The sequence below is a fragment of the Monodelphis domestica genome, chromosome 5 (genome assembly GCF_027887165.1).
Source record: "Monodelphis domestica isolate mMonDom1 chromosome 5, mMonDom1.pri, whole genome shotgun sequence".
Lineage (NCBI taxonomy): Eukaryota > Metazoa > Chordata > Mammalia > Didelphimorphia > Didelphidae > Monodelphis > Monodelphis domestica.
Window position 1 is genome coordinate 291,278,314 of NC_077231.1, and position 7,685 is coordinate 291,285,998.

A 7,685-nucleotide genomic window follows, 5' to 3' on the forward strand; every position below is an offset into this window, starting at 1 on the left:
TCCTTTACTCATAGTGTCCATACATATTTTAAAATATAATTTAATATTTTATCCTCTAGCTCTAGCTATCATAGGAATAATATTTGGAGGACCCCTCTTTTCTAATTATTGGAAATAATGTCACCTAGTGGCTAGAGAGCTGGCCTGGGTTCAAATCCCTTTTCCAGCACATTCTGACTCTGTGAGCAACAATCACTTAATCACTTAGTACTCTAGGAAGCTCTCTAAGATAATAAGTGTCAGCCTACAGGAATAGACAGGGTTTCCTTACTTGGGAATTCTTTATACCAATGAAATGACAAGGCTTATATCTGTTCTTCTGCTTCTCTCTTTTTCTTTGTCCATGCAAGCCTTGATTTTTTAAAATATTCATGCATATTCATTTCTAGGATTATATTATTAACACGTTACTGATCGTCTCACATATATGATCATCATAATTAACATTCATTATTACACATGACCAGAAGATGTAGACTGGTTTTGTAGTGAGAGCCAGTGATACTTGATAGATGGTCTATGAGTCCATTGTTATCCATGCACAGCAAGGACTCCAGAGTCCATATTGGATGGGCCCCTTGCAAAAAAATTTGGGGAGGACATGCACAAGCATTACACAGAATAGCAAGAGCACGATGGTGACATCATGCTCTGCCTCTTTGGAGGGAGCATCCAGGTTGGTGAGCTCACAGATCCATCAATGTAGACAAATAATCAAATTGTTAATTAGTGGGAGAGCCATCATTAAACATTTATTAAGCATCTACTATGTGCTAGGCACTCTTTTAACAACAAACAGAGAAAAGCAAAAGACAGCCCCTGCCCTTTCAATCCAGTATCCCGGAATACAAAGTACAAACTAGGCACAGATTTTTACAGCATTTAAGATTCTGGTTTAAATCTTTAGAAGTATGCTAATTAATGGCATCAAGAAACACTGATGATGTATGAATTGAGCTTGAAAGCTATGGTGGTGTATATGCTGAGGTGACTGGATGGAGGAGAGATTTAAGCAGGAGGCTTTAAATGATTGCCTAAGACTTTATGAAGGAAATGATCACTTAATTTGAGACTAGGTAATAGGATTTAGGCCCAGAATGGATCTTAGGGATTGTCTAGTATTATCCTACTATATTTTTCATCAAGTTTTATTGATGCTTCTTGTTTATTTTGCTACAATTCTTTTCTAATATTGCCTCCTCCTCTTACAAATGAGATCATGATGTTCAGAGATGTTTTCGCTCATTGAAGACTGTGAAAATAAAAATGGCAATTTTGTGATTTAAACTTGGGCCCTCTTATTTGCAGTTCACTACTTGCTACACTCCCTCCCCAACTCCCCATCATACTGACTCTCCCTATACTTAATTCATCCATGATGTCAGGGAAACCAACCCTATGTCTTTTTCTTCAAGTTGAAAACTTGTCTCTGCCAGTTAGATCCAAGAGGTTGGTACTTTGTAGAGCTTTTGATGAAATGATCATTATAATGAGAAGAAATGTGTTAGAAATATGCCCAGAGGAGCAGCTATGTAGCACAGTAGATAGAGAACCAGTCCTGGAGTTGGGAGGACCTGAGTTAAAATTTAACCTCAGATATTCACAAAATATTCCCAGATATTAGTCCAGTTTGTATAGACCCTGTTCCTCTTCTGTCTTAGAACTGATATTAAGGGTTTAACAATAATTAAAAGAAATATTCCCATAGCTAGTGGCAGAACCTTTCCTTTACCTGCTCCAGTTTCCTTGAAACAAATCTCCATTCTAAACTCACAGTCCAATTATTTCTAAAATGTGGGCAAGACCTAGACATGGTGTCCCAAGCCTGAGGCTCTTTGGATATGATTTGTAGCAGTGTTGCTACTTAGGCTTTTTCCTGTGAGTCCTAGTAAGTAACATGGCGACTGACTAATGGAGTGTGGTTTCATAAATGAAAACTTCAGCTCTTATGACTTGGAATAGTAGCTCTAATTTATGATCATTCAAAAATCTTCAAACTTAATCCACTGTATACACTTAGTGCATCCTTACACTTCCCCCCCTCATCAATATGAAATAATTATTTCTTTTTTTTAGATCAAAATCTGAATTAGTACTGAATTAATACCCCAAAGAAGAAAGCTGAACAAAATCCTATTGGGATCCAGGGGTGAGTTAAATACTGGTATCTTGAGGGAATTCATTAATCTCACATAGGTATGATTTCCTACCAGGAGGTACCATTCAACACTTATTTATACCCTACAGATGGCCCCTATCACTTTTTTTTTAAAAAACCTTTACCTTCTGTCCTAGAATCAATAATGAGTATTGGATCTAAGGCAGAAGAGCAGTGATGGCAAGACAATGAGGGTTAAGTGACTTGCTGAGGATCACGCAGCTAGGCAATGTCTGAGGACAGGTTTGAACCCAGGAGTTTCTGTCTCTAGGCCCAGTTCTCCATCCACTGAGCCACATAGCTACACATCCTCCTCACCCCATCACTTTTTAACTTCATTTTTTGAGAGATGACCCTCTCATCTCTCACTGAGCCTTAGAGAATTTCCTGAAGATGGAAAAGTTAAAGATTCTTCCTTTACTGGAGAAGTAGATACTCCTCCAACTATCAGAGGTGGTACTTGGACACAGTTATTCTTTGCTTTGATGCCAACTTGCTATCACCTATAACATGCTTGTTATCCATTGCTCTCCATGCATGGAAGGTGCCAAACTCCATTTGTTGGGAATGTTTCTTCACCTGAGAATTCCCTATACCAATGAAATAAGAGATCCAGACCCTATAAGTATCTCTATGCCTTTCCTTGTGGGATGACAAGATTATACCCCATTATATTTATCTTAAAAGATCAGAGATCTGTATTAAGTAGCTACAGCATTTGTCAAAAATGGTTCGACATTTGAAAGAATATCAAGATTTGCTTAATGTGAAGGTGGCATTGGATATTGAAATTACAGCCTACAGGAAGTTATTGGAAGGTGAAGAGACCTGCTTGAGTTTTACCAGAATTGGAAGCCTGACCAGTGGCTACTCTCAGAGCAACCAGGTCTTCGACTACTCTGCTTACAGTTGTCTCCTGACCAGCTCCTACTTGAAGTTTGCTTGTGCCTTCCTCTCTTACTACACCAGTCATGTCCAAAAATAGATTGAGGTGGAAGAGACCATTGGGATGACCAAGGCAGAAGAAGTCAAAGATAAACCCCACTTTGAAGGATAAGTAGAGGCAGAGGAAGAAGGGAAGGAGGAAGGAGAAAAAGAGGAAGGAGATGAAGAGGAAGAAAGTGCCAAGGAGGAATCTGAAGACAAGGAAGATGAGGAAAAAAGTGGTGAAGCTGGAAAGGAAAGTGAAGAAGCTGAAGAAGAGGAAGAGAAGAAAGAAGATGCTGCTGGAGAAGCAGCTGTAGAGCAGAAGAAGAAAGATTGAGTTCTCTTTTCCTTGAATCTTTCAGGTTTCCCCCAAATCAGGTCAATAATCCCCCACTACTCAATCTGTTGATCTCTGAATGCTGTACAGAATAAGAAACCACATATTAAAAATGCTACTTATCATACATTTCCTTGTATTATTGGAATTTGTATATGTGTCTTTATTTACCTACTCAAAAGTAAGGCAGTGTGGTATAGTGGAAAGAGTCTAGGAAGTAGAGTCAAATCAATCCTTTGTTGTTTCTGTTGAGTTATTTCAGTTGAGACCCTTTGTGATCCTATTTGAGGCTTTCTTGATAAAGATATTGGACTATTTTGCCATTTCATTTTCCAGCTAATTTTCAGATGAGGAAACTGAAGCAAATAGGGTTAAATAATTTCCCCAGAGTTACAGATTTGAACTCAGTTCTTCCTGATTACAGACCTGGTACTCTATACACTGTGAACCCCAGCTGCCCCAAATGAATCCTAAATTTGCTAAAGACTACTTTTTTGATGATAGATGAGTCATTTATTCTATCAAGGCCACAATTTTCTCAACTGTAAAAATATGGAATTGGACTAAAGAGCCAATATGGCACAATGGAAAAATGGTTTGACTTAGCATCAAACAAGAGTTTCCAATCGTAACTTTTTCACTTACTATAAGCATAACCTTTGGCAAACCACTTAACCTCTCTCTACCTTGGTCTCCTCAATTGTGAAATGAACAGTTTGGACTGTTTCCTTATTGATTTAAATTTGTGATCCCAAAACTCTACTAATCCCTCTCTCGCTCTCTCTCTCTCTCTCTCTTTTTGCAAAGGAAATTAATTCTATTGAAATATAGTTATAAAATATATTTTAAAAGTCCATCAACTTTAGCTTCAGAACCTTTGGTCTAAATAAAAGAAATTCCAACTTCTTCCCCATACCCAAGCTATGGCTACACACAGGCCCATTTTCTATGATGATTCTTATTTTTTTATTCATCAATTTCTACATAAAAAATTGAAATGAAATGTCTAGTTAAGTTCCCCAACCCCACCCCACCAACCCTCAGAATTGTACTTGACCCTGTGCTTTAAAAATATTTTTTCCAGATTTCATGTTGATATAATTTTAAATATTTTTCTGACATTTATTAGTCCATGCTTTCTCTCTTCCTCCCTTCCCTCCCATTCCCCAAGAAATCCTTCTTAATTCTGATGCTTCTTCTCCATTAAGTATTTCCTCTTTATCCTTTGGGTCAAGCACTAGGAAGATCAGATAGCTACGTGACCCTGGGCAAGTTACTTAACCCTATTTGCCTCAGATTCCCCATCTGTAAAATGAGATGGAGTTGGAAATGGTGAGCTACTTCAGTATCTTTGCCAAAAAAAACCTCAAATAGGGTCATGAAGAGTCAAACATGACAGAAACAACTAGACAACAAAGGCTAATTGATGACAATTGCTTGTGTTATATTAGAAAATTATTAATAAGTGAATTAACATGGGGCTACATATTGAATGGGAACTTGTGAGCAACAATATTAGACACTCCCCAACTCCTTTGAATTACTCTTAGAGCCCTAAGGGTAGAGTAGTCAACTGCCATCTTGGGACTAAACCTTTTGATGTGGGAGAAACACATTCAAGTTTGTGGCTGGATCTCTCCCTAAGAGTGGGAGTCTCAAACTCCATTTGGTCCAGAAGTAAGAAAATAATGTTATTTGAAAAAGTGGCAGTTCTTGGTGGCAAAATAGTTCAATAACTGGTGGAATAGTCTGGGGGCTAATCACGTAGCCTTAGAGCCAATGGATAAGCCCAGGGACCAGAAGAGTAGCCTCTTTAGAGGTGATAGTATGTATTAGCAGCTCCACCATAGGGTGGCAGCTTCCTCTGAGGAGTGAAGATACCACCTCCTCTATGGATTGGTGTTGGTATATTTATTGGAATCTGGTAGCTTGGTATCTCCCCTTCCATATTCAGGTAGAAGTATATTTTGGGGTTTGCTGCCATAGGGAATAAGGAGCATGTGCAAGATTGGGGGATTCTTCTGCAATGCCAGAGTCCCCAGTGCGCAGGTTCCATGTTCCTCCATTGTCCACCTTGTCATCATTTGTCAGGGAGAGGTCTTGATGCCCTTTCAGAGTGGGAACATGGAGAGGGGATACGGTACATTGGAGGACCACTATAGGTAATTAATTATTTCCTAAGAACAATATAAACAATTAATAAAACAGAAGGCACAAAGCTGATGCCTAGCATAGAACATTACCAATCTAGTACACAGAATGGATAATTGAACAATCCACAATTCATGCTTGACTAATGCTGCAACTACAGGTTTTGCAGTTGATGTTTAACCAGTGCTAACTAGTGAGAAAGGCAGGATTTCAGAGCATGAGGATCCCATTTCTCTTAGTGTCCCTTATTGCCCATTGCCAGTCTATTAGTCTGAAATGAGGATGGGAGATTGAGCCCAGAATAAACATTGAAAGAAGGACTGTGAGATTCTCAAACACAACTGCAAGAAGTTGTTAACTTTCATCTTTGTGATCTGATTTAGTTAAAGTATAGAAAATGATCATTCTGAGATGGTTCTAGAAATGAATGCTTATATGAGGATCATCGCCTAGAGGAAGAAGGTGAACTGAAAGAATCTAGAAACTCCATTCAACATTTATTATTTCTAATTCATCAAACACTTATTAAACATTTAATATGGGTGAGATTCTGTTCTAGGCACTGAGAACTCTGTATTGTAGAGTTGGGTTTTACTCTATATCTGACTGAGACTTTGCTATCTAAATTTAAAGTTATTTTATCTCCCATCCTTGTAATATGAAAAAAAAAGTTTACTAAATCTCTCATGTTTCAGATGAAAAATTTCAAAGATTCATTTCAATGTAGATAAAATATGGGGTGGGGGGCAAGAATTTATTAAGCTCCTACTATGTTCCAGGTACTTTCCAGGTATTAATTATCTCGTTTGATCCTCACAGCAACCCTGGAAGGTAAGTGCAATTGTCTCTGTTTTACAGATGAGAAATCTAAGAGAGGTTAAATGACTTGTCCAGCACCACTCTGCTAGTAAGTATAGGGCTGGATGTGATCTCAAATCTTTCTAATTCTTGCACTTCATCCATAGCACCCTTTAGCTGCTTCAATCTGGATCTGGGGAGTACCTAGCATCACTGCTTTTCTGTATTGACTATTTTTTCATTTGTAATAAAAAAAAGTGGGTGAGAGGAGTGATCATTTCAGCTGTTGGCTTGGGGCCTCTGATGGCAGCGCTTACGTTTCCATTCACTCTAGAGGTGGTGGGCCAGAAGGATTGAATAGCAGCAGAATGTGGGGTTCAAACTGTGGCTGATTGCTTCTTGGCCTTTTGGCTAAGATCAAGTGTCAAAAAGTGCCTGGACATGTCTATTCCTTTTGTAGAAATGCTTTTGGAGAAAAAAGAAAGCCTTTAGGACAGAGGATGATCCTCCATAGTTGCATCTCCTTGTTTGCACAATGGCTGCAGCATTTTTGTTTACCTGGTAGGTGGCCACTCCATGCCTCTATGAGACACTGCATGAAAATATGCTTCTTTCTGTCTAATGGAAATTTGCTTTTCCTCACCCAGGCTCTGCTCTTCTTTGTTCTAATCTGAAGTGCTAGGAGGACAAGCAGTCCTGCCAGCCCCTGTTGCCATCTCCATTCACTTTTTGTTGGTGTTTATAATTCAAACAAATCTTTCTCAAACTGCCATTTTCTCCATAGAGATGGGCTTATCCCTTGCGTTTTTTGTCTCCATTTGTACCTCGTCAAGTAGCGGATCTGCCATAAAATGTGATGACTGGATTTCATCTATTTTGCCACCCCCTAAGAATTCATTGCCCACAGTGTTCCAACTGCTGTTAGAAGAGACATTTTCATTTTTGTGGCACATTGATGGATAACTGGGCTCCCTGTTAGCATGGTCTTCTTTGACTAGGACTGCTGTTTGCTTAGTCCCACATCCCCTGAAGATACTACATAACTCCCTGTATGAAACAAAATTTCCCCATCCCAAATAGTAATAGCCCCAAGTTCCAAAAAGGACAAAAAACAACAACAACAACAACAGAGAAAAGCCACTAGGTACCAGGATCACAGAATCACAGGATTTCAGATTTGAAAGGGACCTCGATGGTGATCTAGTCTGGCCATCCAGTGCTCTCCAAGGAATTCTTCCCACAGAGTGTCCAACAAATGGCCATCGAATTTCTGCTTAACACCCTTGGGCGAGGAGGAATCCATCAATTCCCTAG

At 39.0% G+C, this 7,685-nt stretch overlaps 1 pseudogene; it reads left to right on the forward strand.

The window, feature by feature from the left end:
- Positions 1-635: 635 nt before the first annotated feature.
- Positions 636-3,422, forward strand: LOC103092618 (neurofilament light polypeptide-like; annotated as a pseudogene).
- The last annotated feature ends 4,263 nt before the right edge of the window (positions 3,423-7,685 follow it).